The 13,938-nt window shown below is 48.3% G+C and overlaps 1 protein-coding gene across 1 annotated transcript in view; it reads left to right on the forward strand.

The window, feature by feature from the left end:
* The first annotated feature begins 4,362 nt into the window (after nt 1–4,362).
* LOC135304290 (fibronectin type-III domain-containing protein 3a-like) overlaps nt 4,363–13,938 on the forward strand; it is a 39,223-nt gene continuing 29,647 nt past the window's right edge. Inside the window, 2 exon segments of the mRNA XM_064426548.1 lie at nt 4,363–4,439; nt 8,960–9,050. The gene's annotated coding sequence lies outside the window, so the exon portion shown is untranslated.

Here is a 13,938-nt window from a genome sequence, read left to right on the forward strand (position 1 = left end):
TGTTATATTCTACTATTTTTAATTCCTCTTTCCCAGGCCTGGATCCACCCCCAGCCCAGTCCCCTCTTCCTCTCCAGACTGAAAGAACAGTCTGGGCAAACATTTCCTCAAAATCCAACTTTTCCCCATCCAGTCGCTGCCGTGTGTGGAACCCCCTGTCCTCGCACGGTCCTTGTGGCTCTCCAGGAATTTCAAAATACAGTTAAAGCTGCCCTCAGCCTTGTTCCATGTCATTCCTGACCCATTTAATCAGACCTTCCTCCCAGGCAGTTTGGTCACCGTGCTCCTCACGCCAAATATTCCTCCTGTGTGGCTTTTCCGTCTGGAACATCCCGCCTCTGCCTCCAGCCTCACCTCCCTCTCCAGCCCAGCTGTAAAAAACAGCTTTCCCTCACTGTCATGCTGGGTGTAGGCAGCAAACATTGGGTCATTTCTTTTCCATGGTGTGGGAATAGCTGTGGCACGTGGAGTTTGAAAGGAGCCCTGGAGCCCGTGGGGTGTGGGCAGCTTTGAGATCTCTCGTCCCCAGGCTCACTGGGAACGAGCTGTGACCCCAGAAGTTCCTCCATCATTTTGCTGGAATTACTTTGTTATATAAGAATGGATATAAGATCCATTTAAAATGGAAATTTAAGGAGAAAAAAAATGATTTAAGGGAAAAGGATTTTTTCTGCACTGCATTATTACCTACAAAGGAATTCTTGTCCTTATCAAAGCTAGGAGCTTTCAGAGCAAAGAATGCTCAGCATTCCCTCCCAAGGACCTCCTTTATTCTGGATATCAGGCACAGGACATCACCACGGGGGACCACAGCCACCACTAGTCACAACTTGTGAGGTTTAGCTGGCAGTGGATAAATACTGAGCCTGGGAAGTCAAAACAGTCCTTGGATCTCTGCTTTCAGCAGCAAAGTTCATCTGGTGCAGAGTGCTTCAGATTTCAAATCCATCTGGTGGGTCACTTTCAGGAGATCTCCCAAAAATTAAGCCCAAATATTTCACTTCAGAGTGAAATCCCCAGGGCACTGCAGATTAGGTAGAGCCCGTGGAGTTCTAAGATTCCTGAGATGGAGTGCTGAAGATTCCAGGAATTCTCTCCAAGGTGAAATTATTAACCAACTTTTTGTTCCTAAAGCAGGTCTGCACTCCCTGAATCCTGTGTTGGTCTGGTCTTCCACCTTTCCTGAGGTGTTCCCAGACTTGAAAGGGAGCTGGAATTAAAGAATTCCATTTGGGGTCGTCAGTGAAATTCAGACTTTAATATCAGGGACAAAAGCATGGTGAGACTCAAAACAAAGGAACAGATTATTTTTCCCCTAAATCTTTGTCTGAAGGTTTCAATCTAGTTTATAGGCAAATTTATAGTTTCTTATCAACCATAATAAAACATGGGATGTGCTGATCCAGACTATTCCACATGAAAAAGAATCAGGCCAGGAGTCACACGTGTGCAGGGACACTTGTGGAAGGGGCAGAAAGAAGAATTTCAGTGCATAGATTTTTACCAATTATCTTGTTAAGAGGAAAAGGTTTCCTCTGCCTTTTCCACCTGGAATTTGCTGTGGATTCAGCTGTAAAATTTTGCTTTTCAGATGCAACAGATTTTATGTTCTTTCACCATTTGCTCCCAATTAGAAAGGAATACATTCATGCATTTTATGGGCCTATATGAGTAAAATTAATGGTAAAGTTACTCTGAGAGTTGTTTCGGCCTTTATTTAACAAGGTAACCTATTAATTGCTTAAAAATTCAGCAGCCACCACCTCTTCTGGCCTTTCTTACCAGGGCCTGATTGTTTAAAAATATGGATGGGAATTTATTTTAGTCCTGTCCAGCACAGGGTGTTCGTTCTGGCAAATGAACCCCTTCCAGCATTCTCCAGAGAGAAATTCTCTGACATTAAGGAACAATTTCTTCTATTCATCATAAAATTTTCTATATTCATTATGAACACATCTAAGATCAGTCTGGGGGTAAACACAAGCCCATTCATTTTAAAAGGTTAGTCTTTCTATGTCCATTATATAGATTATATATACACATTTATTATATTGCATATAAATGTCAAGTGTGACCTTTTTCTGCTGTGATCCACAGTTTAGTGGGGCTTGTATAAAAGCACAGCTGTCACATTTATTTTACATCCACATGGAGCTGAATTCCACACAGAATATCTCTGAAATCGCTGCTTTAAGCAAGTTTGAGGCATATTTTTTAAAAACACATTAATGGAAATATACTGGTGTAAACTGCCTGGTGGAAATAAGGTGTAGAGTGTAAGATTAATTGGTACATTATTTGCCACAAAAAAAAAATGGATGTGCCAGAGGGGCTCTGCAGCCCAGGAGGGTTTTTTTTTCAACCCCTGCCCTTGATCCTCTTTGCAGCAGGGCTTGGGATGCTCCGAGGCTGAGCATGGGAATGGAGCTGCCTGTCAGGAGACACAGGATCGTGGAATAACAGGAATGTTCAGCTTGGAAAAGACCCCCATGGAGTTCAACCACTCCCCAGCACTGCCAAGGCCACCACTAACCCACGTCCCCAAGTGCCACAGGGATCTGAAATCCCTGCAGGATGGGGTCTCAGAGGGATCTGAAATCCCTGCAGGATGGGGTCTCAGAGGGATCTGAAATCCCTGCAGGATGGGGTCTGACATGGATCTGAAATCCCTGCAGGATGGGGTCTCTGTGCAGGGATCTGAAATCCCTGCAGGATGGGGTCTGACATGGATCTGAAATCCCTGCAGGATGGGGTCTGACATGGATCTGAAATCCCTGCAGGATGGGGTGTGACAGGGATCTGAAATCCCTGCAGGATGGGGTGTGACAGGGATCTGAAATCCCTGCAGGATGGGGTCTCGGAGGGATCTGAAATCCCTGCAGGATGGGGTCTCTCAGGAGTCTGAAATCCCTGCAGGATGGGGTCTGACAGGGATCTGAAATCCCTGCAGGATGGGGTCTGACAGGGATCTGAAATCCCTGCAGGATGGGGTCTGACAGGGATCTGAAATCCCTGCAGGATGGGGTCTGACAGGGATCTGAAATCCCTGCAGGATGGGGTCTGAAGGGGTCTGAAATCCCTGCAGGATGGGGTCCCACAAGGATCTGAAATCCCTGCAGGATGGGGTCTGACAGGGATCTGAAATCCCTGCAGGATGGGGCCTGACAGGGATCTGAAATCCCTGCAGGATGGGGTGTGACAGGGGTCTGAAATCCCTGCAGGATGGGGTGTGACAGGGGTCTGAAATCCCTGCAGGATGGGGTGTGACATGGATCTGAAATCCCTGCAGGATGGGGTCTGACAGGGATCTGAAATCCCTGCAGGATGGGGCCTGACAGGGATCTGAAATCCCTGCAGGATGGGGTGTGACAGGGGTCTGAAATCCCTGCAGGATGGGGTCTGACATGGATCTGAAATCCCTGCAGGATGGGGTCTGACATGGATCTGAAATCCCTGCAGGATGGGGTCTGAAGGGGTCTGAAATCCCTGCAGGATGGGGTCTGACATGGATCTGAAATCCCTGCAGGATGGGGTCTGACATGGATCTGAAATCCCTGCAGGATGGGGTCTGACATGGATCTGAAATCCCTGCAGGATGGGGTCTGAAGGGGTCTGAAATCCCTGCAGGATGGGGTCCCACAAGGATCTGAAATCCCTGCAGGATGGGGTCTGACGGGGATCTGAAATCCCTGCAGGATGGGGTCTGACAGGGATCTGAAATCCCTGCAGGATGGGGTCTCTGTGCAGGGTGGGTGGCCCCAAACTTTCCATGAGGAAATTTTCCTTAATATCCAACTAGATGTCCCCTGGCACAACCAGCAATGAAACCTCTCCTTCCTCGTCGTTTTGCCCACTCAGTCGGGGTCGCCCCCTCACTTTCATGCTGTCACCATTAAAGTTTTTTGTGCTGTGACAGTTTTAGGGCCAGGGACGCGCTGTGAGCCCCAAATTGTGGGGTGCACTGCACAAAGTGGGAAACCTCCCCCTCATCCTTGTCGTGATGGGGGATGGAGACCGGAGACCCCCGAGGGGGCCCGGGCACGGTTTGGTGACACTGGGGTGACAATCAGTGCCTGAGGGTGACATCGGCCAAGGGGCACAGACAGTGACCAGGGGACAGTGCCCAGAGTGGCGGGCAGTGTCCGGGGGTGGCGGGCGGTGTCCTGCAGGGACAGACAGTGCCCAGACAGGTCACCCGCCCCCAGGTGCCACCAGCCCGGGCCACCCGCCCCCAGGTGCCACCAGCCCGGCCCGCCGGTGCCGCCCCCCCGCGCGGCTTTCGGCGGGCGCGGTGTCCGGGAGCCGCGGAACCTCGCGGGCTGTGGTTGGCGCGCCCGCCCGCCCCCGGCCGGCGCTGGCGCAGGCGCGGTGCGCGCATTCCGTGATGGCGGCGCGGGCGGGCGGCGGGCGCTGAGGCGGCGGAGCCCGCGGGGCACACGGTCAGTGCCGGGGGCAGCGCACGGGCACCGCCGGGGGCCGCTCCCCGGGGCTCCTTCCCCGGGCTCCGCTGCTCCCCGGGGCGGCGGAGAGCGGCGGCGCCCAGCCGGGGCGCGGTGGGCAGTGCCGGGAGCGGAGCCCCGCGGAGCGGAGGGCGGGAGGCGGCGCGGAGCCGGGCGGGGGCGGCTGGAGGGACAGGCGGGACCCCGGGGACGGGAGGGGTGTTGTGAGGCGGGGGACAGCCCGGCCTGTGGGACAGGTTCGGGGTGGACGTGGCGCAAGGGGCAGGTGGGGGCAGGATCCGCGGGGTTCCGCTGTCCCGGGACGTGCGGTGGGATGGGGTGAGCGGGATGGGATGGATTGGGATGGGGTGCCGTGGATGGGGTGCCCGAGGTGGGCTGGAGTGCCCGAGGCGCACGGGGTGCCCGGGCTGCGGGGCAGGCAGGGCTCGGGGTGTCCGGCACAGACACCGGGCTGTGTCCGGCTGCGCTGCCCTGCGGAGCGGGAGCATCCCCCGGGAGCCCCGGGGGTTCGGGGGTTCCGGGGAGCCGCTCCCGCAGGGACTCCCGGAGCTCGGCGGGCCGGGCCGAGCGGGGGCTCCGGCTGAGCCCGCCCGGATGGGGTTAATGCCAGGGGGTCGCGCTTCCCCCAGCCCGTTCCCGCTCGGATCTTGCGTCTCCTTATTTCCCTTTGCTCTCCTTATCCTGCTGCTTCGCGGGGCTGGAGGGGCTGCGATGTGCGGTCGCCCCCCCGGGTCCCCCCTGGCCGCCCCCCCGTGCTCCCTCCCCGGCAGCCGCTGCCTGCGAATGCCACGTAGCCTTGTAGTTGTTCCCCTTGGCTGCTCCGCAGCTCCGGTCCCAGACACCTCCCCCGCGTTCTGGGCTCGGGGCAGGGGGAGGTCACTCCTGTCAGCCCCTGCCTGGCTGCTGGCCGTCTTTCGCCCTCCCCCTTCCCGCTGTGCCCCCCTCTCCGCCTTGGGGCAGCAGCAGCGGGGACCCCGCTGGGGTCGCTCTCTGTCCGCTCCTGTCTGTGTGTCTCACAAAGGGCTGCGGACTGCAGCAGCGGCTGCTTCCCCTCGGGGACAGTCCCCAGGGATTCTTTGCCCCCGGACTCAGCAGCCCCTTTGCCACCTCAGATCTGAAGTGTTTTGTGTGGTGATCTCCAAAAACAGGGCAATAATGCATTGCTGGCAGGTGTATCTGCTCCCTTCAGCAGCTCGCCCAGCTGGTTTCTGAGTTTCATTTCTGTTCAAAACTTGGTTGGAATGACGGAAATTTTCTGTAATTAATAACTGAGGTGTCAGTTTCTGTCCATTCTGCTGCTGCTTTGTCTTCTCTCTGTCCCGTGCTAGTTAATTTTTTTCACATTGGCAGCCCTTCCTTGCTTTCCCTGCTGCCTGATTGGGAATATTGACACACAGATAAGTTCCCCAACAGCCCGCTGCACATATGTGGCCTGTGATTCCTGATGTTTTCCTAATGCATTTATCTTTACAACACTGCCTTCAATAGGGAAATACTGTCTCAGTCACAGATGGAAAGACTGAGGCACCGAAATATTTATGGCCCAAGGTCGCACAGGAAGTATGTGGTGAGGCAGGGAATTGAATCTAGGTTTCCTGAGCCTCAGATTAGCATTTGAACCAGGGAAGCATCCTCTCTGTATTTTAAGCCAATAAATTGACCTTGGAGTTAAGATCCAGTGTAGAAGAAAGTACTTTGTGTTTGGTTCAGTATCTGTGTAAGTAAGCACAGCCTGAGTTGCTTCCCACACTCGCATTCCTTCCCTTGGTTTATGTAATTTGTGAAAGAGGATAAGGTGGTAAAATAGGAAAGATGTTGACTTTCTCAGGGCTCAGTGTGTGATCATGGGTGTTGAAAAGCAGCCAGCTATTACACTCTCCTCTCTCTTTGGGCTTTTTACCTTCCTGTTTCCAAATCTTGGAAAGTTTTGGAGTGCTGTTGTTGTTTGGGAATCTTTTGTTCCCGGCTGGGATCAAATACATCTCATTTTTTAGAGAGCTGATCTGATTCACTGGATCCCAGATCTCTGTTTGGGATCCTGCACGGGGCAGGATAAACAGGGCTGGGGCTGATGGCTCACACAGCTCCTGAAGCAAGCTCTTACAAGTTGTTCACTCAGCTGTAGCTCAGGGTTGTTGCAGCAAGTTTTTGGAAAACTTGGCTTCAGCTGGAATGAAGCAGCACTTTGACAGTGCAGTGGAATAATTTCAGCTCCTTCTGCACAAATACCACCTTGCCCTGCTCTTCTCTTGGGACAGCTGATTTTTGGTGGTGATTTGGTCCTTCAATTTCTTCAGTGGTTTTGAGGAATTGGAATGGTTTAAAACAATAACTCCTGGGGGATTCACCTTGAGAGAGAATAAAGATAACTTTGTCTACACAAATCCATTTCCTGCCACAAGCCTTGATCATAAACTGCATCTCTCTTTGATGTTGCACTGACACCAAATCTGCATATAAATGTTCTGTATAACTCTTTTCATGACCTTTTGGTTGTCATTTTTGGAGGTTGGCATTGGCATCCTGTTAACTGTGGGGCTTGTCCCACCCCTGCCAACAATTGTCATCCTTTATGGTTATTTTTAGGAAAGGTTTGGTGAGTCCTCACAAAAACAATATTTCATATGGACTGTGCAGACAGGAAAAATTCCAGTATTCTGCTCCCATTCCGCCTGGCCTTGGGTGAATTTCATGCAAATTAAAATTTATCTTTTAAGCTTGAAAGAGCAGCATTTTTATTTGGTGACTTGCTATTTCCACAATTGGGGAACTTGTCAGATTTAGAAGGAAATACGTGACTGGGAAGACATTCTTATAATGTTGTTCATCAAAGTCAGGAGCTGCTATGAAATATTGTAAGAATTCTTTCCCTGGTTCCATATTTTCTTAATTTCCTGTCATGATTTCATTGAATCGGAGAAGAATTTTAAAATTATCTCTGAAAGCAGATGAACAAAACCTCAATATAAGTAATCCTGCAACAGGCAAGAGGCTTGAGGGAAAAAAATTACATTTCTCACTTCTAATTTTGTTCTGTCTGAAAGCATCAGGTCTGAACTCTCAGTATTTAAACCTGGGGCTGCTCAAGGCTCAGTCTCAAGGCTGGGGGATGTGGAAGCAGGAACCTGTGCATTTTTTCACCTGTTTTTAACACATTGTCATGAAGCTTCCCAAGGTCAGGATGGTTGGTTTTCAGCTGTTATCTTTGCTGCAAGCCAGACCTTCACTGAAAAGTTTTGGATTCCTGAGTGAGGAGCACACACTGAACTCTTTATTGCATTCTTGAAGAGCTTATTGTAAAAGCAGCGATAATTTATTCTTTCAGTGGTGCTAACACAATCCTGTCTGTGTATTGACCAGCACAGACAGACCACTGGCTCCCAGCCCTTGGGCCCTTTCAATCCTAATGTAAATCTCCCCTTGTTCCCAGGATCTTGATTGATGTGGAAAATGCCTCCTTTTGCCCAGGATTCACTCTGAGGCCTGATGCTTTATATTCAATATTTTTCCAGTGTCTCATTTAAAGCAGCTCAGCAGGAACATTTGTTAGGTTGTGACTTCAGAAGCATCTTCAGGTGATGTCATCAGTGTGACTTGAAGACAGTATCACCTTTTGGTGACAGTGACAATGGATTGCAGTGTGGGAGCTTCTCCAGGCAGCCTGAGGAGCCACAAGGACTCAGATTTCTTGGAGTGTTCCAGTAAAACTGCAGAACACTCTGCACCTGCCTGGGCCTTATCTTTAGAGATTCAGCAGGAATTTCCCCATGGAAAGGGCATTGGAAAGGAGGAGATTTGGAGTCCCCATCCCTGCAGGTGTCCAAGGAAGGACTGGGGGTGGCACTCAGAGCTCTGGGCTGTGACAAGGTGGGGATTGGGCACAGGTTGGAATTGATGATCTTGGAGACCTTTTCCAACCTTAACAGTTCTGTGAAGAACAACATTGGGGATTGACTGATCCCTGCAAAACCTTCCTGTGTCTGGAGGGCCAAAAGAGGGCTCAGTTTAGGAAGTATTTTAGTGCTGGATGCAGCTTGAGGAAGGTGGTGATTTTTACATTATTAAATACAACATCTGAAGTGGTTTAACAACTCCTGGAGCTGTTCATTTCCTTCTGCTGGAGCATCTTTTATGGAGCAGTTTCTAGAATAAAGCTGTGCTGCCCCATAACAGCAAACTGGGATTGTATTTCCAGTTTTTTGTACAATTTATGTCTTTTTATGTCCTTTAACAGAAGGGAAATGTGTGCATGCCAATTTAAGTTTGGTTATGTTTGGAACTTGATTTTTCTGTCTTTGTTGCCATGCAGAGGAGTAGAACAGGTATAAAGTAGGTAACCAAATAAATCCAGTTCTGTCCAAAGAACTCCCCAGTGGAGTTACCACTGCCTGGCTCCTGCTGTTTCCATGGATCTCTGGTGTTCCCTGCAGCTTGTTTTTCTTTGGATTTCACGTTTGCCAAGGCACTAACATGAAAATGTGGGGTTTTTTTGCCTGCAGAAAGAAGCTTGAGGACAGCACGCGTTGCTCACTCTGCAGCAGGCACTGGAGCACTCGCCAGGAGGAATTCCCAGTCAGGAGAGTGACAACGGTAATTGCACAGAATTTAGGATTCTCCCAGGTTTTATGATTTTTATTTTCTCATTAAATCTCTAAGTAACATTTTAAATGAATGAATGTACTTGACAGACCTCTAAACTTAGGACTCTTTTTTTTCTGGAAGAAAGTTCTGGACAACTTCTTATCAAATGGAAAAAATGAATTAGGGAAGGAAGAACTCATTGGGTTCTTGAGGTAAGAAGAGTTTCAGGTTCTACAGGAACATTATTGATTTTGTAAGGTGGCAGCCTTATCTCTATTTTCACATTTCTTACTCTCTCTTCTCCCTTCACCCACTTAGCTGGAAGTTTTCTCTTGGAGAGAATTGCATAATTGGCTTTGGACAGAGAAAGTAAATTCTGTTTTTAGCCAAATGCATTTCCTGTGTGGAGAACAGCTGGAGTGGGTGACAGCATTCTGGTAGTGCCTTGCTCAGATCCTTTGGTTTTAGTTGGAGATCATGGAACTGAGTTCCTTCTCATGGAACTGGTCAGGTCAGGGAACTGATCTGCTGGAAAAGCAGAAGGGAATCTCTCAAAACCTTGGGAAGGAATGCTGGAAAGCAAGACATGATCAGCAGATGGATTTCATACAAGAGGTAAAAAGAAGTGATAATCATGCTGCATTCCTGCATCTGTCCAGGTGTTGTGGAAGGAAAAGCATTCAACCAGGTTAAATCCAGGTTTATAAATTCAGATGAAGTTTTTTCATCTGCCCTTCCATGCCCTTTATTAAGTAACTTCAGCATTAATGTCTTCCATGGGAATCAGTTAGTTTCAGTTCTGCTGAGTGAGATTACAAACCCCACTGATGTCACTGGGGTTTGTCATCTCCAGTCAGGAGTGAAGGCACTTTAATGTTTGCTTGGGAGGAGTTTTATGCTCCTGGAGGACTTGTTCATGTTGGTTTAAAGCAGATCCTGCTTGAAAAGACCTTTAATCTGCTCACCCAGATATGTATTTTTGTCCATTTCAGTGTGACGGGTGAGAATTATTTAGAGGAACTATTCAGATTTGGAAGATAATTATGTAAACAGTCTTTTGGTGTATTGTAAATTGTCATTTTGCTTTTTAATGCCTGGATTTCTTAAAATGTAAACTTGATAAAACTTACACAAACTATCATCATCCTTAGGTTCTTTAAAACTGATAATTTCTACTTAGGCAGTTCCATAAAAATGTGATTCAGTGCCCAAACTTCCAGCAGGTTCATTGATTTGCTAATAAATATCCAAAGCCCAGGTACAGAAAGGAAGGGCTTCAGTGTGTTGCCAGCCACCAGCTGAGCTGTGGCAGTGATTCTGTGCTGGTCCTGGCCAGTCACCCAGACTGAGGGAAGTGTTCCTGCTCCAGCCTCATGGGGATGATCTCACACTTGCATTTTTCCCTTGCATTTTCCATGAACTAAAAAAATGCACATGGTCTGATGCCACGAGACTGCTCAGCTGTGGTAATTGCAGTCATTTATTGGTGTGTTTTAGCCCTGGGTTTAAGCATAACCTGTTCTAACCAGCCTAATTTGACCCAGTGCTCAGCTAAAGTGTTACAGCCTCAACCTCTGGTGTTGTGCAAGGAAAAGTCTGCAGCTGCTGTATCAGAATAATTCCTCCTTGCTCAGAGTTTGCTTAATCTGCTCCAATTTGGAGAAATCCTTTGCTTTTGCTGGGGTTTTCTGCTCGGTTTTGGAGTCCTGGTTTAAGAGGGTTGTTAAATGAGAGGCCTGTTTGTGCTGCATCCAGCACTGGTGATCTGGAGACCAGAGCTGGTGGAAAATCAGCCTTTGCTTCCTCGGAGCCTGCAGAAACCAGGGAGCAAACTCCTGTTTGTTCCACCTGTGAGATGCTGCTTTTCCTCCTGTTCTGTTGGATCAGGCAGCAGCTGACTGCTCTGAGCTGTCTCATGGCAGGGAGCCTCTCCTGGAAATGGCCTGGTGGCTGCTGGTGCTCCCAGTCTGCATGATTGCCCTCTCTGAGTCAGGTTAAAGGAAATAAATCAGTGCAGATGTGGAATGGAAGCATTTGGGAAAGAGCTTTTGGATCACCTCTGTCTCATATCAGCTGTGTGTGTCTGCCATCCCATAATGCTCCCAAATTCATGGAGGTATCCCCCAGCTCTGGCACTAAAAAAGGCTCAGGTTTGGTGCTTTCCTGGCTCATTCCCAGGAGTTTTCATCCAGGTTTGGACACACATGGCACAGGACAAAGCAGAGCAGCCAAGCTCAATTCTTAAATTCCCCACTTTTCCTGCTCCTCACTGGAAGATTCTAAAAAAAGCTTTTAAAATACTTTAATATTTATTCCATGCCATGAGCTGGGTGTTGCTGGCTGGAGGGAGGGCCTGGGATGAACAAGGTGCTGTGGAATGATGTGTTCCTGTTGGAGGGAACGTGTCTGCACACACAGCAGCCATTCCTTTGGGTTGCTTCCAGGCTTCCAAACACAGCTTTTCCCCTGGAAGCTGGTAAATGGGCAGAACTTTTTTATTTTCAGGGGAAAAAATTATCATAAAATGGCTTCAGTTTTACCTTCCACTCCAAGACAAACGTGTCCCATGGAGAATAGCTGTGCCCAGTTATGCAGATCTGGATTTCAGAGCCTTGGGAGAGGGTGCAGCTCCCTGTAGGAACTTGCAGTTCCCAGCTGGCAAACCTTGGCACACTTGGAAACTCTTTGTTTCGTCTGCCCAGCTCTGGTACTTCCAGGTGGGAATTCCAGCTGCCTTTTTGCTGACCAGTTCAGGCCCAGGAGGGAATTCCTGGCACACACAAGGGCTTGGGCTCTGTCTTGTGCCTCTGGGCAGAAGTTTTTTGGATTTCTTTTCCATGGACTGTGATGTCTGTTGCTTCCATAGTTTCCAAGTGAATTAGAGAACCATTTGGATATAGAATTTCCATGGTGTATAGTTAATGTGTAAATAAACTGGTTTTCTTCATGGCCTAAAAGAAACCAGAATAATGTGGTTTTAAATTAATTTTACACTTAAAACAAGCCTATTGTTAAATTGCATGTAATAAAGGCTTTTTTATCGAAGCTTGAAAGTTTTTTCTTTGTGGAGCATTAAGATGTTAAAATGAGCACCTTGGCTTATTGCAGAAAGTGTCACCTTCCTAACAGGTGGAAAGAAAGATATTTTATATTTAATTCTTTTTTCTCTCTCTCTTTTTTTTTTTTTTTTTGGTAACAGCATTTTTGCAGCTAGAAAATTTCTGATCCCTTTATTTTTTAAGCTGAAATAAGAATGAAGCATCTTAATGGCTCAGTCCTTTGAGGTGCTCAATTCTCTGAACATTTGTGGAAGCAGGATTGGGATTAGGACAAAAATAGGACTTTCAGGAACTCCTGGAGTTTGGTTTATGGGACTGGTCACTTAGGTCACTTAGCACACAAGTGCTCAGGATTCAACTCTGCTTTTCTGCCAATAACAGAAAAGCCATAAAAGAACTAAAACAACAAAGGAAAATATTTATCTAAAAGTCATGTCATGTTTGCATTATAGAAACTGTTACTGCCAATTTTACAGGCCTCCCATATGAATAATTCTGAGGGCAGGCATGGCCTTAACGTGAGCATAATATTAAATAACAACTCAAATCAGATGATTGCACTCTGGGCACTGACAGAGCTTCTCTTCCCAGCGGAATTTCTTTTGGGAAGAGCAGCGGGGAGCTGTGCAGCCTATGAAAAACGTGGGTGTAAGCCTGGAGGGTGGGCACTGGAATCCTGAGGGATGGAGTTTCAGGCTGGAAAACAATCCTGGAGTGCTGGGGAGCTGCAGGGGGAGGCTGCAGGGGACAATTGTGTGATGGCTTTCCTGGCACGCTCCCCCCGGAACCCGATCCTGAGCCAGGGTGAAAATCGATCCCATCCCTGGGGGCAGAGCTCCCGGGCCTGGGGGGGTTGGAGCTCTGGTTCTGGGTGCTTTTGGGGGTTTTGGTGTCTGGGAAATGAGGGATTCCATCCCAATCTTAGTCCTGCTCCAGGGAGAATTTTAGGAGTGTTGAGGTCTCGTGATGGCCTGAGAGATGAGTGTTAATAGTGAATTAAAAATCCTCCTGCAATCCCAGCAAACGCCTGGAGCAGAGTGTGGGAGCCTTGTCCTGTGTGTGGAGCTGGGCTGGGATTTTGGTGAGGTCAAATGTGGGCTCTGTGACCCCATCTGTGACCCCCTATTTAAGTATTTTCTTATTATATTAAAAATCTCTCTTCAAAAAGATCTCACACTGACTTTAAATGGGAGGAACACTGCAGACAGGCATGGATCAGCTTTATTCCACTGTCCAGAGGAGAAACCCAACACATTTCATAAACAGTGAAAAATAAATTAATAACCCCAGATAGAAGCTGTCCCAAAGGCTGGATTTTCATTACAGTAAGTGCTGGATTTAAGATGACAAAGTTCCTATTCCAAGAAGCTTTCCTGGGGTCACAGACCTCACCTGGGTCAAAGCCACCCCTGGATCAGGCTCTGAATAGTCAAAATATTTGAGCCCATTTCTTGGGTAAATAATGAGGGACATTTTCAGGTGAGCTCTCAGTATTCAGAATATATGAGCCCATTTCTTGGGTAAATCATAAGGAACATTTTGAGGCAGGCTCTCTCAATATTCAGAATATTTGAGCCCATTTCTTGGGTAAATCATGAGGAACATTTTCAGGCTGTGTTGCCCTCCTGGCTGGAAGCCAAACTTCCCACAAGATGCTGTGGCCCAATTCCCTTGGGGGCCGTTAGAAATGATTTCCAGGATTTTAATCAAAACATGGATTTAGTGGGGAACAGATGACTTATGGAGCAAGGGTGGTCCCTGCAGAGCTCAGGTTGTAACTGAGCTTCTGTTAAATCTCTCCTTGCCTTAATCTTGCTCAAAGTAACCCCAGTCCATCC

This window comes from Passer domesticus, chromosome 7 (assembly GCF_036417665.1).
Source record: "Passer domesticus isolate bPasDom1 chromosome 7, bPasDom1.hap1, whole genome shotgun sequence".
NCBI classification, from domain to species: domain Eukaryota; kingdom Metazoa; phylum Chordata; class Aves; order Passeriformes; family Passeridae; genus Passer; species Passer domesticus.